Source organism: Pseudophryne corroboree, chromosome 4 (assembly GCF_028390025.1).
Source record: "Pseudophryne corroboree isolate aPseCor3 chromosome 4, aPseCor3.hap2, whole genome shotgun sequence".
NCBI lineage: Eukaryota > Metazoa > Chordata > Amphibia > Anura > Myobatrachidae > Pseudophryne > Pseudophryne corroboree.
This window is the reverse complement of record NC_086447.1, coordinates 19,204,930-19,214,929: the sequence shown is the minus strand read 5'-3', so window position 1 is coordinate 19,214,929 and position 10,000 is coordinate 19,204,930. Positions and strand designations below refer to the sequence as shown.

The window sequence follows — 10,000 nt, the reverse complement described above, 5'->3', positions numbered from 1 at the left end:
CCATTGGGGTCTCCCCGCGCAGGTTCAAATCCTGCCGACTACGACCACATGGTTGTTTTATTTTTCAGAAAATTTACTAAAAGCTTGAAACCAGTGTTGCTCAGGGTGAGTCAGGAACTGGCACATCAAAATCTTTAGGATGCCTGTCTGTTCTCTCTTTCTCTATCCGTCATTCTCCTCCTCTACTTGAGACTGAGCCCAGGAATCTCAGCAGCCATACTAAGTAGCATTTATTAATTACAAATGCATTTTGAATGTCAAATTTGTAAGAAAGTTTTGTACATTTAGCAAAATATCAAATTCATTTGAAAGAAAATGATGTCCACTCAAAGTAAAAAGAGCTTTGGTTACTTTCAATGCACAACATTTTACTTTCAAATCGTGTCAGATGACTTTCAGTGCTAATTATTATATCATTAACCTCTCCTTTATTAAAAATTGTGCTTTAATGCAAAAAAAGAAAAATAATTGTCTGTGCATACTCTCATGTAGCACAATTATCTTCACTAGCTCAAAAGGGCCGCTCATTGTCCAAAATGAATTGTCAAATCAGAACAAACAATGGAATATCCCCATCATTCCTGGAACACTTGATTAGTTTACAAAACAAGCAAAATTTAAAAGAGTGTAGAAGGTTTGATAGGCTCAAGCATCTCTAATCTTGATGTAAGTTTGGCTACACTAAAAAATCTATTGAAAGTGCTTTCCAAACTAGCTCTGTAGCCAGTTGATAGTAATTGCACAAATATAAGTCAAACTATTAGTGATATTTTCCAAATGATTAAACATGACAATTTGTGTGATAAAGCAGCACAGGAATAAGTAGTTGAATCTCTTTTGTGTAGTTAAATCATTTTTCATTTTGCTTGGAAAGTTGATAATGTTTAAAATTAACACTCAATCATTTTAATAGCACGTAATATCACAGATGTACGATCATGGAATCCTTTGATAGCTCAGCTGGTAGAGTGGAGGACTGTAGAGGTGATTGGTACAGAAATCCTTAGGTCGCTGGTTCAATTTCGGCTCGAAGGATGATGCTTTTGATAAACTTAGATGTCAGTACTGACATTTTACAAACCCAAAACTGTACCAAGTATAAAGCATTCTCCAAGTTATATTTTAAAAATCATTAACGCAGGTCACTGTGGTCAGGATTAACTTCCCATGGAAATCATCTCTGATACAATATTACTTCAGTCATCCTCACATCCTGAAATGAAGTAGCTCAACCCATAGAGAAAATTTTTGTGAAAACATCACATTGCATGAGAGGTAGTCGTGGCCGAGTGGTTAAGGCGATGGACTAGAATTACATTGGGGTCTCCCCGCGCAGGTTCAAATCCTGCCGACTACGACCACAAGGTTGTTTTATTTTTCAGAAAATTTACTAAAAGCTTGAAACCAGTGTTGCTCAGGGTGAGTCAGGAACTAGCACATCAAAATCTTTAGGATGCCTGTCTGTTCTCTCTTTCTCTATCCGTCATTCTCCTCCTCTACTTGAGACTGAGCCCAGGAATCTCAGCAGCCATACTAAGTAGCATTTATTAATTACAAATGCATTTTGAATGTCAAATTTGTAAGAAAGTTTTGTACATTTAGCAAAATATCAAATTCATTTGAAAGAAAATGATGTCCACTCAAAGTAAAAAGAGCTTTGGTTACTTTCAATGCACAACATTTTACTTTCAAATCGTGTCAGATGACTTTCAGTGCTAATTATTATATCATTAACCTCTCCTTTATTAAAAATTGTGCTTTAATGCAAAAAAAGAAAAATAATTGTCTGTGCATACTCTCATGTAGCACAATTATCTTCACTAGCTCAAAAGGGCCGCTCATTGTCCAAAATGAATTGTCAAATCAGAACAAACAATGGAATATCCCCATCATTCCTGGAACACTTGATTAGTTTACAAAACAAGCAAAATTTAAAAGAGTGTAGAAGGTTTGATAGGCTCAAGCATCTCTAATATTGATGTAAGTTTGGCTACACTAAAAAATCTATTGAAAGTGCTTTCCAAACTAGCTCTGTAGCCAGTTGATAGTAATTGCACAAATATAAGTCAAACTATTAGTGATATTTTCCAAATGATTAAACATGACAATTTGTGTGATAAAGCAACACAGGAATAAGTAGTTGAATCTCTTTTGTGTAGTCAAATCATTTTTCATTTTGCTTGGAAAGTTGATAATGTTTAAAATTAACACTCAGTCATTTTAATAGCACGTAATATCACAGATGTACAATCATGGAATCCTTCGATAGCTCAGCTGGTAGAGCAGAGGACTGTAGAGGTGATTGGTACAGAAATCCTTAGGTCGCTGGTTCAATTCCGGCTCGAAGGATGATGCTTTTGATAAACTTAGATGTCAGTACTGACATTTTTCAAACCCAAAACTGTACCAAGTATAAAGCATTCTCCAAGTTATATTTTAAAAATCATTAACGCAGGTCACTGTGGTCAGGATTAACTTCCCATGGAAATCATCTCTGATACAATATTACTTCAGTCATCCTCACATCCTGAAATGAAGTAGCTCAACCCATAGAGAAAATTTTTGTGAAAACATCACATTGCATGAGAGGTAGTCGTGGCCGAGTGGTTAAGGTGATGGACTAGAAATCCATTGGGGTCTCCCCGCGCAGGTTCAAATCCTGCCGACTACGACCACATGGTTGTTTTATTTTTCAGAAAATTTACTAAAAGCTTGAAACCAGTGTTGCTCAGGGTGAGTCAGGAACTGGCACATCAAAATCTTTAGGATGCCTGTCTGTTCTCTCTTTCTCTATCCGTCATTCTCCTCCTCTACTTGAGACTGAGCCCAGGAATCTCAGCAGCCATACTAAGTAGCATTTATTAATTACAAATGCATTTTGAATGTCAAATTTGTAAGAAAGTTTTGTACATTTAGCAAAATATCAAATTCATTTGAAAGAAAATGATGTCCACTCAAAGTAAAAAGAGCTTTGGTTACTTTCAATGCACAACATTTTACTTTCAAATCGTGTCAGATGACTTTCAGTGCTAATTATTATATCATTAACCTCTCCTTTATTAAAAATTGTGCTTTAATGCAAAAAAAGAAAAATAATTGTCTGTGCATACTCTCATGTAGCACAATTATCTTCACTAGCTCAAAAGGGCCGCTCATTGTCCAAAATGAATTGTCAAATCAGAACAAACAATGGAATATCCCCATCATTCCTGGAACACTTGATTAGTTTACAAAACAAGCAAAATTTAAAAGAGTGTAGAAGGTTTGATAGGCTCAAGCATCTCTAATCTTGATGTAAGTTTGGCTACACTAAAAAATCTATTGAAAGTGCTTTCCAAACTAGCTCTGTAGCCAGTTGATAGTAATTGCACAAATATAAGTCAAACTATTAGTGATATTTTCCAAATGATTAAACATGACAATTTGTGTGATTAAGCAGCACAGGAATAAGTAGTTGAATCTCTTTTGTGTAGTCAAATCATTTTTCATTTTGCTTGGAAAGTTGATAATGTTTAAAATTAACACTCAATCATTTTAATAGCACGTAATATCACAGATGTATGATCATGGAATCCTTTGATAGCTCAGCTGGTAGAGTGGAGGACTGTAGAGGTGATTGGTACAGAAATCCTTAGGTCGCTGGTTCAATTCCGGCTCGAAGGATGATGCTTTTGATAAACTTAGATGTCAGTACTGACATTTTACAAACCCAAAACTGTACCAAGTATAAAGCATTCTCCAAGTTATATTTTAAAAATCATTAACGCAGGTCACTGTGGTCAGGATTAACTTCCCATGGAAATCATCTCTGATACAATATTACTTCAGTCATCCTCACATCCTGAAATGAAGTAGCTCAACCCATAGAGAAAATTTTTGTGAAAACATCACATTGCATGAGAGGTTGTCGTGGCCGAGTGGTTAAGGCGATGGACTAGAATTACATTGGGGTCTCCCCGCGCAGGTTCAAATCCTGCCGACTACGACCACAAGGTTGTTTTATTTTTCAGAAAATTTACTAAAAGCTTGAAACCAGTGTTGCTCAGGGTGAGTCAGGAACTGGCACATCAAAATCTTTAGGATGCCTGTCTGTTCTCTCTTTCTCTATCCGTCATTCTCCTCCTCTACTTGAGACTGAGCCCAGGAATCTCAGCAGCCATACTAAGTAGCATTTATTAATTACAAATGCATTTTGAATGTCAAATTTGTAAGAAAGTTTTGTACATTTAGCAAAATATCAAATTCATTTGAAAGAAAATGATGTCCACTTAAAGTAAAAAGAGCTTTGGTTACTTTCAATGCACAACATTTTACTTTCAAATCATGTCAGATGACTTTCAGTGCTAATTATTATATCATTAACCTCTCCTTTATTAAAAATTGTGCTTTAATGCAAAAAAAGAAAAATAATTGTCTGTGCATACTCTCATGTAGCACAATTATCTTCACTAGCTCAAAAGGGCCGCTCATTGTCCAAAATGAATTGTCAAATCAGAACAAACAATGGAATATCCCCATCATTCCTGGAACACTTGATTAGTTTACAAAACAAGCAAAATTTAAAAGAGTGTAGAAGGTTTGATAGGCTCAAGCATCTCTAATATTGATGTAAGTTTGGCTACACTAAAAAATCTATTGAAAGTGCTTTCCAAACTAGCTCTGTAGCCAGTTGATAGTAATTGCACAAATATAAGTCAAACTGTTAGTGATATTTTCCAAATGATTAAACATGACAATTTGTGTGATAAAGCAGCACAGGAATAAGTAGTTGAATCTCTTTTGTGTAGTCAAATCATTTTTCATTTTGCTTGGAAAGTTGATAATGTTTAAAATTAACACTCAGTCATTTTAATAGCACGTAATATCACAGATGTACAATCATGGAATCCTTCGATAGCTCAGCTGGTAGAGCAGAGGACTGTAGAGGTGATTGGTACAGAAATCCTTAGGTCGCTGGTTCAATGCCGGCTCGAAGGATGATGCTTTTGATAAACTTAGATGTCAGTACTGACATTTTACAAACCCAAAACTGTACCAAGTATAAAGCATTCTCCAAGTTATATTTTAAAAATCATTAACGCAGGTCACTGTGGTCAGGATTAACTTCCCATGGAAATCATCTCTGATACAATAATACTTCAGTCATCCTCACATCCTGAAATGAAGTAGCTCAACCCATAGAGAAAATTTTTGTGAAAACATCACATTGCATGAGAGGTAGTCGTGGCCGAGTGGTTAAGGCGATGGACTAGAATTACATTGGGGTCTCCCCGCGCAGGTTCAAATTCTGCCGACTACGACCACATGGTTGTTTTATTTTTCAGAAAATTTACTAAAAGCTTGAAACCAGTGTTGCTCAGGGTGAGTCAGGAACTGGCACATCAAAATCTTTAGGATGCCTGTCTGTTCTCTCTTTCTCTATCCGTCATTCTCCTCCTCTACTTGAGACTGAGCCCAGGAATCTCAGCAGCCATACTAAGTAGCATTTATTAATTACAAATGCATTTTGAATGTCAAATTTGTAAGAAAGTTTTGTACATTTAGCAAAATATCAAATTCATTTGAAAGAAAATGATGTCCACTCAAAGTAAAAAGAGCTTTGGTTACTTTCAATGCACAACATTTTACTTTCAAATCGTGTCAGATGACTTTCAGTGCTAATTATTATATCATTAACCTCTCCTTTATTAAAAATTGTGCTTTAATGCAAAAAAAGAAAAATAATTGTCTGTGCATACTCTCATGTAGCACAATTATCTTCACTAGCTCAAAAGGGCCGCTCATTGTCCAAAATGAATTGTCAAATCAGAACAAACAATGGAATATCCCCATCATTCCTGGAACACTTGATTAGTTTACAAAACAAGCAAAATTTAAAAGAGTGTAGAAGGTTTGATAGGCTCAAGCATCTCTAATCTTGATGTAAGTTTGGCTACACTAAAAAATCTATTGAAAGTGCTTTCCAAACTAGCTCTGTAGCCAGTTGATAGTAATTGCACAAATATAAGTCAAACTATTAGTGATATTTTCCAAATGATTAAACAAGACAATTTGTGTGATAAAGCAGCACAGGAATAAGTAGTTGAATCTCTTTTGTGTAGTCAAATCATTTTTCATTTTGCTTGGAAAGTTGATAATGTTTAAAATTAACACTCAATCATTTTAATAGCACGTAATATCACAGATGTATGATCATGGAATCCTTCGATAGCTCAGCTGGTAGAGCGGAGGACTGTAGAGGTGATTGGTACAGAAATCCTTAGGTCGCTGGTTCAATTCCGGCTCGAAGGATGATGCTTTTGATAAACTTAGATGTCAGTACTGACATTTTACAAACCCAAAACTGTACCAAGTATAAAGCATTCTCCAAGTTATATTTTAAAAATCATTAACGCAGGTCACTGTGGTCAGGATTAACTTCCCATGGAAATCATCTCTGATACAATATTACTTCAGTCATCCTCACATCCTGAAATGAAGTAGCTCAACCCATAGAGAAAATTTTTGTGAAAACATCACATTGCATGAGAGGTAGTCGTGGCCGAGTGGTTAAGGCGATGGACTAGAATTACATTGGGGTCTCACCGCGCAGGTTCAAATCCTGCCGACTACGACCACATGGTTGTTTTATTTTTCAGAAAATTTACTAAAAGCTTGAAACCAGTGTTGCTCAGGGTGAGTCAGGAACTGGCACATCAAAATCTTTAGGATGCCTGTCTGTTCTCTCTTTCTCTATCCGTCATTCTCCTCCTCTACTTGAGACTGAGCCCAGGAATCTCAGCAGCCATACTAAGTAGCATTTATTAATTACAAATGCATTTTGAATGTCAAATTTGTAAGAAAGTTTTGTACATTTAGCAAAATATCAAATTCATTTGAAAGAAAATGATGTCCACTCAAAGTAAAAAGAGCTTTGGTTACTTTCAATGCACAACATTTTACTTTCAAATCGTGTCAGATGACTTTCAGTGCTAATTATTATATCATTAACCTCTCCTTTATTAAAAATTGTGCTTTAATGCAAAAAAAGAAAAATAATTGTCTGTGCATACTCTCATGTAGCACAATTATCTTCACTAGCTCAAAAGGGCCGCTCATTGTCCAAAATGAATTGTCAAATCAGAACAAACAATGGAATATCCCCATCATTCCTGGAACACTTGATTAGTTTACAAAACAAGCAAAATTTAAAAGAGTGTAGAAGGTTTGATAGGCTCAAGCATCTCTAATCTTGATGTAAGTTTGGCTACACTAAAAAATCTATTGAAAGTGCTTTCCAAACTAGCTCTGTAGCCAGTTGATAGTAATTGCACAAATATAAGTCAAACTATTAGTGATATTTTCCAAATGATTAAACAAGACAATTTGTGTGATAAAGCAGCACAGGAATAAGTAGTTGAATCTCTTTTGTGTAGTCAAATCATTTTTCATTTTGCTTGGAAAGTTGATAATGTTTAAAATTAACACTCAATCATTTTAATAGCACGTAATATCACAGATGTACGATCATGGAATCCTTTGATAGCTCAGCTGGTAGAGCGGAGGACTGTAGAGGTGATTGGTACAGAAATCCTTAGGTCGCTGGTTCAATTCTGGCTCGAAGGATGATGCTTTTGATAAACTTAGATGTCAGTACTGACATTTTACAAACCCAAAACTGTACCAAGTATAAAGCATTCTCCAAGTTATATTTTAAAAATCATTAACGCAGGTCACTGTGGTCAGGATTAACTTCCCATGGAAATCATCTCTGATACAATATTACTTCAGTCATCCTCACATCCTGAAATGAAGTAGCTCAACCCATAGAGAAAATTTTTGTGAAAACATCACATTGCATGAGAGGTAGTCGTGGCCGAGTGGTTAAGGCGATGGACTAGAAAGCCATTGGGGTCTCCCCGTGCAGGTTCAAATCCTGCTGACTACGACCACATGGTTGTTTTATTTTTCAGAAAATTTAATAAAAGCTTGAAACCAGTGTTGCTCAGGGTGAGTCAGGAACTGGCACATCAAAATCTTTAGGATGCCTGTCTGTTCTCTCTTTCTCTATCCGTCATTCTCCTCCTCTACTTGAGACTGAGCCCAGGAATCTCAGCAGCCATACTAAGTAGCATTTATTAATTACAAATGCATTTTGAATGTCAAATTTGTAAGAAAGTTTTGTACATTTAGCAAAATATCAAATTCATTTGAAAGAAAATGATGTCCACTCAAAGTAAAAAGAGCTTTGGTTACTTTCAATGCACAACATTTTACTTTCAAATCGTGTCAGATGACTTTCAGTGCTAATTATTATATCATTAACCTCTCCTTTATTAAAAATTGTGCTTTAATGCAAAAAAAGAAAAATAATTGTCTGTGCATACTCTCATGTAGCACAATTATCTTCACTAGCTCAAAAGGGCCGCTCATTGTCCAAAATGAATTGTCAAATCAGAACAAACAATGGAATATCCCCATCATTCCTGGAACACTTGATTAGTTTACAAAACAAGCAAAATTTAAAAGAGTGTAGAAGGTTTGATAGGCTCAAGCATCTCTAATCTTGATGTAAGTTTGGCTACACTAAAAAATCTATTGAAAGTGCTTTCCAAACTAGCTCTGTAGCCAGTTGATAGTAATTGCACAAATATAAGTCAAACTATTAGTGATATTTTCCAAATGATTAAACAAGACAATTTGTGTGATAAAGCAGCACAGGAATAAGTAGTTGAATCTCTTTTGTGTAGTCAAATCATTTTTCATTTTGCTTGGAAAGTTGATAATGTTTAAAATTAACACTCAATCATTTTAATAGCACGTAATATCACAGATGTACGATCATGGAATCCTTTGATAGCTCAGCTGGTAGAGCGGAGGACTGTAGAGGTGATTGGTACAGAAATCCTTAGGTCGCTGGTTCAATTCTGGCTCGAAGGATGATGCTTTTGATAAACTTAGATGTCAGTACTGACATTTTACAAACCCAAAACTGTACCAAGTATAAAGCATTCTCCAAGTTATATTTTAAAAATCATTAACGCAGGTCACTGTGGTCAGGATTAACTTCCCATGGAAATCATCTCTGATACAATATTACTTCAGTCATCCTCACATCCTGAAATGAAGTAGCTCAACCCATAGAGAAAATTTTTGTGAAAACATCACATTGCATGAGAGGTAGTCGTGGCCGAGTGGTTAAGGCGATGGACTAGAAAGCCATTGGGGTCTCCCCGTGCAGGTTCAAATCCTGCTGACTACGACCACATGGTTGTTTTATTTTTCAGAAAATTTAATAAAAGCTTGAAACCAGTGTTGCTCAGGGTGAGTCAGGAACTGGCACATCAAAATCTTTAGGATGCCTGTCTGTTCTCTCTTTCTCTATCCGTCATTCTCCTCCTCTACTTGAGACTGAGCCCAGGAATCTCAGCAGCCATACTAAGTAGCATTTATTAATTACAAATGCATTTTGAATGTCAAATTTGTAAGAAAGTTTTGTACATTTAGCAAAATATCAAATTCATTTGAAAGAAAATGATGTCCACTCAAAGTAAAAAGAGCTTTGGTTACTTTCAATGCACAACATTTTACTTTCAAATCGTGTCAGATGACTTTCAGTGCTAATTATTATATCATTAACCTCTCCTTTATTAAAAATTGTGCTTTAATGCAAAAAAAGAAAAATAATTGTCTGTGCATACTCTCATGTAGCACAATTATCTTCACTAGCTCAAAAGGGCCGCTCATTGTCCAAAATGAATTGTCAAATCAGAACAAACAATGGAATATCCCCATCATTCCTGGAACACTTGATTAGTTTACAAAACAAGCAAAATTTAAAAGAGTGTAGAAGGTTTGATAGGCTCAAGCATCTCTAATCTTGATGTAAGTTTGGCTACACTAAAAAAATCTATTGAAAGTGCTTTCCAAACTAGCTCTGTAGCCAGTTGATAGTAATTGCACAAATATAAGTCAAACTATTAGTGATATTTTCCAAATGATTAAACAAGACAATTTGTGT

The 10,000-nt window shown here is 35.5% G+C and overlaps 15 non-coding genes across 15 annotated transcripts in view; all 15 read left to right on the top strand.

Annotated features, from left to right (window-relative positions):
* Positions 1-43, top strand: part of TRNAS-AGA (transfer RNA serine (anticodon AGA)) — an 82-nt gene extending 39 nt beyond the window's left edge. Inside the window, exon 1 of the tRNA in view lies at positions 1-43. This exon is cut by the window's left edge and continues 39 nt beyond it. This is a non-coding gene — a tRNA (tRNA-Ser).
* Positions 44-945: 902 nt separating this feature from the next.
* TRNAY-GUA (transfer RNA tyrosine (anticodon GUA)) lies at positions 946-1,035 on the top strand. Its single transcript is given in 2 exon segments — positions 946-982; positions 1,000-1,035. It is a non-coding gene; the product is annotated as a tRNA-Tyr (tRNA).
* A 240-nt stretch (positions 1,036-1,275) lies between these two features.
* Positions 1,276-1,357, top strand: TRNAS-AGA (transfer RNA serine (anticodon AGA)). Its single transcript has one exon. It is a non-coding gene; the product is annotated as a tRNA-Ser (tRNA).
* Positions 1,358-2,259: 902 nt separating this feature from the next.
* On the top strand, positions 2,260-2,349 carry TRNAY-GUA (transfer RNA tyrosine (anticodon GUA)). Its single transcript is given in 2 exon segments — positions 2,260-2,296; positions 2,314-2,349. It is a non-coding gene; the product is annotated as a tRNA-Tyr (tRNA).
* Positions 2,350-2,589: 240 nt separating this feature from the next.
* TRNAS-AGA (transfer RNA serine (anticodon AGA)) lies at positions 2,590-2,671 on the top strand. Its single transcript has one exon. It is a non-coding gene; the product is annotated as a tRNA-Ser (tRNA).
* A 902-nt stretch (positions 2,672-3,573) lies between these two features.
* Positions 3,574-3,663, top strand: TRNAY-GUA (transfer RNA tyrosine (anticodon GUA)). Its single transcript is given in 2 exon segments — positions 3,574-3,610; positions 3,628-3,663. It is a non-coding gene; the product is annotated as a tRNA-Tyr (tRNA).
* A 240-nt stretch (positions 3,664-3,903) lies between these two features.
* Positions 3,904-3,985, top strand: TRNAS-AGA (transfer RNA serine (anticodon AGA)). Its single transcript has one exon. It is a non-coding gene; the product is annotated as a tRNA-Ser (tRNA).
* A 902-nt stretch (positions 3,986-4,887) lies between these two features.
* Positions 4,888-4,977, top strand: TRNAY-GUA (transfer RNA tyrosine (anticodon GUA)). Its single transcript is given in 2 exon segments — positions 4,888-4,924; positions 4,942-4,977. It is a non-coding gene; the product is annotated as a tRNA-Tyr (tRNA).
* Positions 4,978-5,217: 240 nt separating this feature from the next.
* TRNAS-AGA (transfer RNA serine (anticodon AGA)) lies at positions 5,218-5,299 on the top strand. Its single transcript has one exon. It is a non-coding gene; the product is annotated as a tRNA-Ser (tRNA).
* Positions 5,300-6,201: 902 nt separating this feature from the next.
* Positions 6,202-6,291, top strand: TRNAY-GUA (transfer RNA tyrosine (anticodon GUA)). Its single transcript is given in 2 exon segments — positions 6,202-6,238; positions 6,256-6,291. It is a non-coding gene; the product is annotated as a tRNA-Tyr (tRNA).
* Positions 6,292-6,531: 240 nt separating this feature from the next.
* Positions 6,532-6,613, top strand: TRNAS-AGA (transfer RNA serine (anticodon AGA)). Its single transcript has one exon. It is a non-coding gene; the product is annotated as a tRNA-Ser (tRNA).
* Positions 6,614-7,515: 902 nt separating this feature from the next.
* TRNAY-GUA (transfer RNA tyrosine (anticodon GUA)) lies at positions 7,516-7,605 on the top strand. Its single transcript is given in 2 exon segments — positions 7,516-7,552; positions 7,570-7,605. It is a non-coding gene; the product is annotated as a tRNA-Tyr (tRNA).
* Positions 7,606-7,845: 240 nt separating this feature from the next.
* On the top strand, positions 7,846-7,927 carry TRNAS-AGA (transfer RNA serine (anticodon AGA)). The gene has a single exon. It is a non-coding gene; the product is annotated as a tRNA-Ser (tRNA).
* A 902-nt stretch (positions 7,928-8,829) lies between these two features.
* Positions 8,830-8,919, top strand: TRNAY-GUA (transfer RNA tyrosine (anticodon GUA)). The gene is given in 2 exon segments: positions 8,830-8,866; positions 8,884-8,919. It is a non-coding gene; the product is annotated as a tRNA-Tyr (tRNA).
* Positions 8,920-9,159: 240 nt separating this feature from the next.
* Positions 9,160-9,241, top strand: TRNAS-AGA (transfer RNA serine (anticodon AGA)). The gene has a single exon. It is a non-coding gene; the product is annotated as a tRNA-Ser (tRNA).
* The last annotated feature ends 759 nt before the right edge of the window (positions 9,242-10,000 follow it).